General features: G+C 37.8%; 2 non-coding genes across 2 annotated transcripts; both read left to right on the top strand.

Annotated features, from left to right (window-relative positions):
• The first annotated feature begins 434 nt into the window (after nt 1–434).
• TRNAH-GUG (transfer RNA histidin (anticodon GUG)) lies at nt 435–506 on the top strand. Its single transcript has one exon. It is a non-coding gene; the product is annotated as a tRNA-His (tRNA).
• Nucleotides 507–512: 6 nt separating this feature from the next.
• TRNAY-GUA (transfer RNA tyrosine (anticodon GUA)) lies at nt 513–606 on the top strand. Its single transcript has 2 exons — nt 513–549; nt 571–606. It is a non-coding gene; the product is annotated as a tRNA-Tyr (tRNA).
• Nucleotides 607–11,601: the final 10,995 nt, after the last annotated feature.

Consider the following 11,601-nt stretch of genomic DNA (forward strand, 5'->3'; position numbering starts at 1 on the left):
TTTTTTTTTCATTTATGCAATGGGAGTATGATGTTTGGCAATGTCCTACTAAGAATTTCTTTGATTTCTTTCCAAAACTCATCATCATCATTATACACGTCAACAAGAATTTCTTTAGATTTCTTCCAACATGTGAAACTGGATGTATCAATTAAGAACAGCAAAGATAAAGACATTCCGATTGGGCTGAATTAAAACGGAAAAAATTCCTGCACGGTGAAAACGCTATCAGAAATGCTTCGGCTGAGAACCCTTCTTGAGCCTGATATTTTTCAATTAAGCAAAATTATTAGTTATCTGTACCCGCAAAATAAAATTTCTTCGGTGTTCATCAATACTTTCTTTCCACATTTTGGCCTTGGGGGGCCTATCCCGGGATGTTTAGTTAGAGATTATGTGTGATTACTTATAAAATTCCAATCAAATAACATCTTGTGGCTGTAGTTTAGTAGTGAGAATTCCACGTTGTGGCCGTGGAGACCTGGGCTCGAATCCCAGCAGCCACAATGCTTCCGACCTTAGCTCAGTTGGTAGAGCGGAGGACTGTAGTTGGAGAATACCTAACAGGTGATCCTTAGGTCGCTGGTTCGAATCCGGCAGGTCGGAATTTTTTTTCCCTCAAAGACCACACAATACATTCTTCTTTCCTTTTTTTTTTTTTTTTTTTTTTTTTTTTTTTTTCCCAGTGTGGTAGTTGTTATATATAATTTAAATATGAGGCAAAGTTTCGCCCATGGCCCCAACTTGCAATACAATTGAAAGATGAAGATCTTTAGCCAATCCGAAGAGCTTGATGTTGCAATCGAGCCACAGATAAATGAGGTTGAGTCACACCTTGAGTGTTGTCTTTAAGGTAATTGATGCACCCTACTACCTTAGCTCAGTCGGTAGAGTGGAGTACTTTAGTTGGAGAATACTTAACAAGTGATCCTTAGGTAACAAATAATACAAGTGTGAGGAGTGTCTCTATAACACACCACATGCAAGAAAGGGGTTTGCTTTATATAGTTCCAAACCACACTTACACCCTTTGAGATTCTCAAGGCAATGAATTGGGTCATTAAATCACAATGACTCACCTCATCACAAGGGGGTTAATCAATTCCCTACTAATAGAAAATCAATGGACTTGTCCCTTCTCCCTTCTCCACTAATGAGAATAAACCACCTTGACTTAACCTCCCCATTAAATGGAGAATTAACTCTCATATTCACTACTTTTGTATGAGTTGGTTTTAATCCATTCATTAACCTTAACCACACTCATGGTAATGACCATGAATGGTCATGAAGTTTAAATGAGAATTGAAGGTCAATAATTAGAATTTGAGTAAATTCCACCCTATAAGTAAGCTCATCTCATCACCACGATCAAGACCTTTAAGACCCATGATTAATGTCATGAAGAGCCTCATAACCAAGGTCATGAAGGGCCTCCTTTACCCATGGGTGCCTCATTACCACCCCTACCTCATGGGTCCCACACACTAACAAAACAGTTAAATAAAAAAAATGCAAAAACTAATTTTCAAACTTAATATAAATTTTAATAAAAAACCTAACAATCCCCCACAAGTTTCAAAATTACAAAAAAGGACACGTGTTATGACTGTATTAGACAGTAAATGACACATCAATGTAGGTGTCTTCGGGACTTGAACCTACACTAGGTCTAATGAGTTGCGCTATAAAGTACGTGTAGAGTTGAACACCTTGAACCTTTCCTCATTAGCGTAGCTAACCGTCCCATCATCCATATCTTAAAGGTCGACTTTTGGAGCTACCCTTTATATAACACATTGGACTTTTGAACCAGCCATGTCCCTTATCTTGGATTCATGAACTTTTAGAGAACTCGCCTATAAGTTTTCATTGGCGGCGGCCAAACCCCCTACATCCACTTAGGTTAGTCTCTGATGTGCACTACAACTAACACGCCCCACATTTGCCCTATTAGATAACATGTCCATAATTAAAATTTTGGAAAAGAGACCACTCTTTGGGACTCTTATAGCTTTACCCAAGTATAAAAGCCAACTGGAATGTTCATGCAAGTATCAACGCAAAAAAGATTTCTATCAACACCGTGTAGGTGATGTGATACTTTTCACTTGCTTCTATGTCTAGACATACGAACCATGCACAGGGGAGGACCTTTAGAGGGACCGAGGGGGGCCAGCCCCCCCCCCAGATTTTTAGAAAATAGTATTAATTCCTTTATTTTTTTTATAGTTTTTATATAAATTTCCTTAATTTTTTCGGTTTTTTCTCTTCCCACACGTGAAATGTCACTATTTGGCTGACATTTGGCCCCCCCAAATATTGAAAACAATTTTCAAAGGTAAAATAATGGGTATAAACATCATTCCTAATTAAAATCCAAATCCTCAATCCTTATTTATTCTCTCTTCTCTTCTCTCTCATCTTTTCTTTCTATTTATTCTCATATCTTTCTATAAACGTGGGTTAAGGAAATTTTTGAAAAAAAACTTGTTAGGTATTCAAAATTTCATTCCTAATTAAAAACTAACTCTTCAATCCCTATTTATTCTCTCCTATCTCTTCTCTCCTTCCTTTCTTCCTATTTATTCTCTTCCCTTTCTATAAGCGTGGATTAAGAAAATTTGGAAAAACCTATACTACACAATTAGGTACTTTTTCTCTCTCTCAATTTATTTATCGTTTCTCTTTTTCTCTTTTGTTTTTGCTATTCATTTTATTTGATTTTATATTATATGTTTCTTTATTTTTTCTGCAATTTTTGTTATGTGATTTATATTATGATTTGTGAACAAAATATCTATAGTTATTAAGGTAACTACCATTGGTTTGCATCTCTTACCCTAAAGAAAAATTTGGTTTACATCCTACCAAATAAATTTTTGGCTTGCATCTAACTTTTTAGGGTTGAAGTCATGTGTGTGTGTACATATATATATATACTAGTAAAAAATTACACGTGCAAATGCACGTGATTATACATGAAAAAAGAGAGATAATAATAAGGAAGAAAAGAAAGAGACTGCTCAAGAAATATAAACATGGGAAACAGAATAAAAAAACAAGGATTTTAATCAATGTTATACAACCTAACTTTGAATTCGTATTTATCTTAAACTTCAAGGTCATTAGTTAATTGATGTCTATAACAATAGATTTTTATTTGCTTAATCCAAATAAACTTAAAATTGTTGTTTCATTTTTATCATCTAATGCTTAGGTATTCCTTTGAATTTGTCTTTGTTTTTTTATATTATTTTCTTTGGTGTTCTTTTTTGACAATACTCTTTTTAATGTATGAAAATTTCAACTTTGAAACTACAAAAAACTTTATAAAGAATGTTTTACTTACAAAGCTATATCGAATAACAAATTAGAATTTAGCTATATCAAATTTCTTATATTGTATGTTAGGTTCTCACTTCTTTGATTGAACTCCACCTCATCATAGAGAATTTAAAGTTCAAACCACCTTTCTATAGAGAATTTGATTTGGTGTAAAGAAGCTGCTTATTCTTTTAGTTGTTATTGTAGGTAATTAGCACCACCTTTTTAAACTTGCCAATCCTTAAGTCACTGGTTCGTCAATTAGTATTGGCTTTATCATATGCACAATCAAGTAATCATCTTTTGCACTTGACGGAATTTCAACACCATAATTGATGCCCCAACTAATCACTTGATGCATTAAAATGAAAGGGCATGTTTAAATCATTAAACCAATATAAAAACAATAAAAACTTCATTTGAAACAATTGATGTACATGCGTGTACAATAATCTTCTTTTCTATTTCAGCAGTATATTGTTTCAAATGATCAAATCATAATCCATCGGCAAATAGTAGAAAGACGGATCCACATTAAAAACAAAAATTTCAATTGGGTGCTTTGACACTCTAGCAATTAATTTCTCTTGCCATTTAGTCATTTTATTTTTGTTTTTAATTAATTCAAACTTATTTTTGGCATCGATTACATTATATCTCGTGATTGGATTTAATTACACATTTACTAAAATGTCGTATTTAATGTGCACTGTAGCTTGAGGGGATGCTCAACACTGATTTAGCGCGCCTATCAATCTCTTTTCTTGAAGAATCTGTTTTGCATGCCATTTTTCCTCATTATTTCTAAACGTGTATATACACAAGTAAGAAGAAGACGAGAAACAGATTAGTAAGCGGGACAAAAATTAATACGATTTCACAAAGGTTACTTTTGTTTCACATTAACTCATTAGGTATTCCCCCCCCCCCCCCCCCCAAAAAAAAAAATTCATTAGGCATTCCTTCCTCCAATGTTTGGACCGGTCAAATTGTCGGATCATTGGTCCTAAAAATTCAACTTCAAGAGTTGATTAAATTATAAAAGATCAGTACATCATAAGTAAGAATTCAAATTTAAATCTGCTTAAGCCGTGTCTTTCTCATGCATTTGCCTCTCATGTTATGAGGGATTATCTTCAAAAGGAATTAGCGCGCCTATCAATCTCTTTTCTTGAAGAATCTGTTTTGCATGCCATTTTTCCTCATTATTTCTAAACGTGTATATACACAAGTAAGAAGAAGATGAAAAACAGATTAGTAAGCGGGACAAAAATTAATACGATTTCACAAAGGTTACTTTTGTTTCACATTAACTCATTAGGTATTCCCTTACCCCCCCCCCCCCAAAAAAAAGAGCAAATTGCACTGACACCCCAAAATGAAGGCTTTAAAACACTGATACCCCACTTTAGGTTTTAAAAACACAGACACCCCATTCATTAAACATACTAGTCCATTCTGTTAGTAAAATCATTAATCCACTGTTCATTTCTCTTTAACTCCAAAAATGCCCTTACCCTATCTATTCTCTCTCCTCAATCGGATCTCCTCTGCTTCACCCTGTAGGTAGCTTAGCAGCCAGAGAGGAAGCAGCGGTGAAGCGGAGAGTCGAGTCGATGTGGAGGTGGCTGCAACCGCCTCACCTGCAACAAACCCGAGCAACTACATCCTAACGATAAACTTCAAAAAACAAACCTTCATCAAAGCACTGGCTTGGTCTTCGTCATCTTGAGATCCTTTTAACAGCTTCTTTTTCTACCTGTTCTTGTTAGTAACCTGTAGGGAACTTGTACTTTCCAAATTCTGCAAAACAAAAGCAGAAAATAGGTAATTGACCAACTTTAATCCATCAATCAACGTAAATCAAAGGATTAATTAAACCCTAGCCAAGATAAAGCTCCCTTCCATGGAAGAAATCAAAAGGAAGAAAGTAGATTCATGGCCTAAAAGCCCCATTATATCTGAAAAGATTTAAAGATCTCTGGACCAAGATGACACTTTTGGTCCAAACAAAGTGTCTCCAGCCATCTCTAATCTTTAGATCTCTTCACAATCTCTCACATTGCGGTCTACAAAGACCAATTGGAAAGTGAGGAAAAATGGAAAAAGTAGAGGAAGTGAAGACTATTGGAGACCAGACCATCCATTTTGCCTTTCCTGCAACTCAACGGTTAGCAGAAAGCACCACCTACTACTACTCCGGCAGCTGTAGGCGGCAGAAGAACTAAGTTCTCTAATACCCAATTTACGAAAAATTAAGAATGAATGATGGAATGTGTAAAGAAGAAGACGTACTGGGAGGTTGAGTGACGACATAGGCAGATCCTTGGAAATCACAGGTACCCATTTGTCTTCCCTTCTTCTGGTAGTAGCTGTTGAATCCAATTTACGAAAAATCTACTTCTTCTGGTAGTAGATGTAGTTGCTCGGGTTTTGTTGCAGGTGAGGCAGTTGCAGCCACCTCCACATCGACTCTCTGCTTCGCCGCTGCTTCCTCTCCGGCTGCTAAGCTACCTATAGGGTGAAGCAGAGAAGATCCGATTGAGGAGAGAGAATAGATAGGATAAGGGCATTTTTGGAATTAAAAAAATGAACATTGGGTTAATGGTTTTACTAACAGAATGGACTAGTGTGTTTAATGAATGGGGTGTCTGTGTTTTTAAAACATAAAGTGGGGTGTCAGTGTTTTAAAGCCTTCATTTTGGGGTGTCAGTGCAATTTGCTCAAAAAAAAAAATTCATTAGGCATTCCTTCCTCCAATGTTTGGACCGGTCAAATTGTCGGATCATAGGTCCTAAAAATTCAACTTCAAGAGTTGATTAAATTATAAAAGATCAGTACATCATAAGTAAGAATTCAAATTTAAATCTGCTTAAGCCTTGTCTTTCTCATGCATTTGCCTCTCATGTTATGAGGGATTATCTTCAAAAGGAATTAGGAAATTTTCATTAGAAATACGAACATTTACTCGATGGTAGTGGTCATTAGAAGATCTAGACTTGGAACTAACTTAACTAACAACAACAACTTCTTGAATTAAAAGACTGACTGATAACAAAAGACTCCTAACATAACTAAAACACAAATTCTAAAAAAAAAACAAACTCTTAAAAAATAAGAACCCTTCTTGCAAAAGAGTTTTACTATTGGTGCTAAATTTGTTGGAGGCTTTGAACCGTAATCTTCGCACCAAATCGCTCAGATCTGGATCGATCTGGTTTGCTCCACAGTGAATCAATCTCTCGTTACTGGAAAATAGAACACCAGTGAGAAACGGAGCCGATCGTTTTGATCGGCGTCGCATCTCCGACGGTCTAGTCAGAAATGAAGACAATGCTCCTGAGCTCGAATGAGCTTCTGAGGTGCTCTAATGGTGTTGAATCAGAAAAGTACTGGTGTTTAGATTGATCTGAGAGACTTACTTTTGACGAGTTCATCATCCCTTTTATATATAGATTTCCCGCCTATCTTGCTTTTAACTGTGACCGTCGGATAGTAACATAGGATTGAATGGCTATGATTAGGCCTTCCTCCAAGTTCTTGGGCGGACCCATAGATTGCTTTACTTGATAATTAAAACCAACCAAATTGTCATAAGATTGGAATGAACCGGCCTGACTAGGATCAGAATATTTTAGTCACAACACGAGCCCCCAAGCCTGCTGATCAGGTCGAACTTATATGAGACTCTGGTCAGGCGGCTTGAATCTTTCTTTCAAATAATATCAGAATGTTGTGTTTGTCGCAATCTCGTAGATTTCACCAGAATCGTCCAACTAGAATAAAAATCTCCTCTTTAAATGTTGACTCTTGGTATCCCCTGTTAGTCTTTCCAAAATTTCTTCCACATGGTAGAACTTCACTGGATCAATATCCTACAATTTTTCCCAAGCAATTATGATTTTCAAAACTGCAGCCTCAGGTTCCCAAGTCATCATTAACTTCAGCATTGATCCATGGTCCATTTCTTATATAAAATTGTAATTTTCTCGGAAATCAAGCCATTCCTCGTAATCATAAAGTTACTGTGCTCAGCCCCCAAATCATCCTGCAGACCAGCCGAAATCTTTATCTTGTTAGACCTTTTATAAATATAACTTTTTGTCTTCCTTGACGTTATCCTTCTTTGTGCCATTTGATCATAAATTCTGTCTCTTTCCAGCGTACAGTTACCACATCCTTTCCAACTCCTTTTAATATTGTCCTCATGTCCAACCGTAATGCTTCTAAATCCACCAATTGACTCCACGCGTCGATTACGAGTAGCTACGTCCGTCAATCTTGAAACATTGTATATTTCCCTCCACTTTTCAAGAAAACTCCTCACTTTATCTCTTATATTTATTCACCTTCTGCTATCTACTCTCGCCCATACCCTGTCTGCATTCTGTGAAAATTCATCCGCCATCTCCGCTGTTCTTCCTGCTTCCACCTTCATTCTGCAAATCTTCACTCCCTACCTTTCCTTCTTCGCCATGGACCCTTCAACTAATCTTCCTGCATCTCACACTTCTGAGCGACCCACTATTCCTTCGAGTGCCAACCAACCAGAGAAAACCCTAGGTATCATCTCCCCCGATCAGGTTTCCTTAGACTGGAAACCCACTCCTTACACTCACGATGAAGCCATTGTTCCTTACACTCCTGTGGACATGTCTAAGGAAAAGAAAGACCCACGATACGCTGGTCCAGAATGGTACCCAACCAAGGTAAAGAAATCTCACCTGCTGTCTTACTTAGAAGATTATCACTTTCCCTTCGATGCCAAGGTATGGGTCCCTGAACCTTCTGAACGTCCATATAGTGTTGAACCTAAGGTCATTACTATTTATCTTGACCACCTTGAGTCTGGTTTTAGAGTTCCTCTTGTCCCGATAGTCCAATCCTTGCTTGACTACTACCATGTCTGCCGTTGTCAGCTTACTCCAAACAGTTGGAGATTAGTGAACTGCATTTTTGCTTTCATTCACAAAATGAAGCGTCTCCCCTCTGTAGAACTTTTCAGAAATTACTACACTTTGAAGGTATTCCGCGAACGCGGTTACATTCATTTTGCCAGAAGAACCTGTATTACAAGTGAACTGGGTCAAGATACCCGAATTTTCACTGACTCCTCCATTCCTCATGACAACAAATAATGGCGAGAGAAATACTTTTTCTGTGCCATACCCAGTCCAACTATCATTCCCGATGGTGCCTGCATTCCTTGAATTCTCTTCTTCCTCTGAACAAGCGTCCTGAACTCAACGAATACGATCGAGAGACTTGGGACTTGATTTTCACCGGAATACCGATTGATGCGGCTGACCTGAAAACCGATGCAAGTCTGGCCAACCATGGTCTTTTTCCAGGTAAATAACAATAATGATGATGACGATTTTTTTTTTTTTTCCTTACTTTCTTCTCTCTCTCTCTCTCTCTCTCTCTCTCTCTCTCTCTCTCTCTCTTTATATATACATAAATATAGGAATTGTTGTTCATCAAGTCCCCAGCATCTCTGAACTTCGAATTTTTGATCTCAGGAATTTAATGCATCCAGATTCTGAGAGTTCTTCAGGAGATGCCAATGATGAAGATGATGTGGACTCTGAAAAAGAAGAAACTGCTAGCTCTGGTTATAGCTACTCCTCTAATGATGATGATGATGGGTCTCCTCCGAAAGGTGACAAGAATGCTGCCATTGACTACGATCCTCCAGTTGACCCTCCTGTTTAAGAACATATTCTTCCTTGCTTTTGATATACCTTTTTATTAACCTTTTAATGTAATGGTTGTGACTGTTGATCTTCCTGATTTTTTCCCTTTTTGATCAATGGAGTTTCCCTTTCTTTTCTTTTCTTTTTTTTTCTTTCCTTGTAACTTTGATTAAACAATATTTTGAAGTGAATCTTAGCAATCTTTGACCTGCCACACTTTGATCAGGTGCTATATTGCTTAGATAATAGTTGAAAAGATTCTTGATAACTGTGAGTAGAATCTTCAATATAACCTGTAGTTTCAAGAAATCCTCTTGACCAGCTTCTGTGACTATGATCAGTTGGGCTGCCAAAGGGAAGGCTGGCTACTTGAGCCTGACTTACGGAAAGTCGGGACCATCCTCGGAAGGAATGATCCTTGATTAAGCTAGCATGAACTTGTGCCCCGAAAGGCTGGCTACTTGAGCCTGATTTCGGAAAGTCGGGACCACCCTCGGAAGGAATGATCTGTGATCAGCTTCGGAAAGCATGACCAGACCTTAGAAGGCTGTTTACTTGAGCCTGACTTACGAAAAGTTGGGACCACCCTTGGAAGGAATGATCCGTGATCAGCTTCGGAAAGCATGACAAGACTTCGGAAGGCTGGCTACTTGAGCCTGACTTACGGAAAGTCGGGACCACTCTCGGAAGGAATGATCCGTGATCAGCTAGCATATCAGGCCTCGGAAGGCTGGCTTACTAGAGCCTGACTTCGGAAAGCCGGGATCACCCTCGGAAGGAATGATCCTGGATCAGCTTTAGAAAGCATGATCAGAAAATTGGTTTGATGAAAAAGACCTTTTGCACAATTTGAAGAAGAATCTTTTGGTGACAATGGTTGATAGAAATAATTTCTTCAATATCAGAAAATTCTGCTCCCTTTCTATTGATAATACTTCTTGAGGTGAATTACATTCCATGGTCGCTTTAAACAACTTCCATGAACATCTTTGAGCCAATATGTGTTTTTGCTCACAGTCTTTGTTATCACATATGGTCCTTCCCAGTTTGCGGAGAGCTTTCCACAATTTCTCGGGTCTGATGCTGATTTTTCCCTCAAGACCAAATCTCCAACTTTAAAAGATTTAGGCTTGACACGAGCATCATAGTATGCCGTTGTTCTCCTCTGGTACTCTATATTTCAATACAGAGCCTTCTCCCTAACTTCATCCAAAAACTCTAGATTCACCCTCAATCCCTCTTCGTTAGTTACTAGATCGAACCTCTTTGAGCTATCTGACCCAACCATTACCTCTATTGGAGCCAAGGCTTCAGACCCATATGCCAACTTAAAAGGTGTTTCTCTCGTTGGTGCTCTGACTATAGTCTTATATGCCCATAACACATGAGGTAACTCATCAACCCATAGGTTGTTTGCTTCATCCAGCATTTTTTGATTCCCTGTAAGAGAGTTCTGTTAGTTATCTCAATCTGACCATTGCATTGAGGATATGCCACAGAAGAGTTTTTGTATTCGATGTGGTAATCTGCGCAGAATTCCTTGAATCTTTCATTGTCAAACTGAGTTCCGTGATCTGTTAATAAGACTTTTGGCAGAACATATCTGAAGATGACCTTATTTCTAAAAAACTTCTCAATTTGGTTTGTCATAGTTGTGGCTAAAGCTTCTGCCTCCACCCACTTTGTAAAATAATCAATTGTAGCTATCACAAATTTTCTTCCTCCAGATGCAACAGGAAATGGACCAAGTAAATCCATCCCCCACATTGCAAATGGAATGGGATTGAGAATTGATGTCAGTTGTTCTACTGGTTGTTTCTGGATTGGAGCATGAATTTGGCACTGATGGCATCTCCTTACATATTCAGTTGCTTCAGCTTGCATCCGTGGCCAATAGAACCCTTGCCTCAAAATTTTATAGGCCAAAGCTTTTCCACCTAGATGACTCCCACAGATTCCCTCATGAACCTCTGCTAAAGCATATTGTGCATCGGATGGTCCTAAACACTTCAAAAGTGGCCCTGAAGTTGTTCTTTTATACAATAGTTCATTCTTTAGAATAAACATTGCAGCTCTTCTTTTCAAAGTTCTAGCTTTTTCACTATCCGCAGGAAGAAAATCTTCTTTAAGGTATTGTATAATGGGGTCCATCCAAGACACTTCTGTATCAATTTCCATTATCTCTGGCTCCAAATGTGCCGGAATATCTAGCTCTTAGATATATACAGCTTGTGGTAGAGAAGTAAATTTTGCAGATGTTAACTTCGCCAGAGAATCTGCCATCGTGTTTTGATTTTTGGGTACTCTCATAATTGAGAATTGTTGGAACCACCCCTTACAATCCAGTGCCTTCTTAAGATAACTGATCATCCTGTCCTCCTTTGCTTCATATACTCATGTAATTTGGCTAACCACCAGCTCAGAATCACTTTTTAATTGAATTAATTCACTAAGCTTCATTTATTTTGAATTAAAGAAATGGGCAAAATCCAAATCGATTTGGTTTCCCACATTCACTAAACTTCATTTATTGTGAAAATATTTTAGGTGATATTCAGTTTTCAATTTGAGTTGAATT

This window comes from Hakea prostrata, chromosome 7 (genome assembly GCF_041222555.1).
Source record: "Hakea prostrata isolate BN-2017 chromosome 7, UWA_Hpros_2, whole genome shotgun sequence".
NCBI lineage: Eukaryota > Viridiplantae > Streptophyta > Magnoliopsida > Proteales > Proteaceae > Hakea > Hakea prostrata.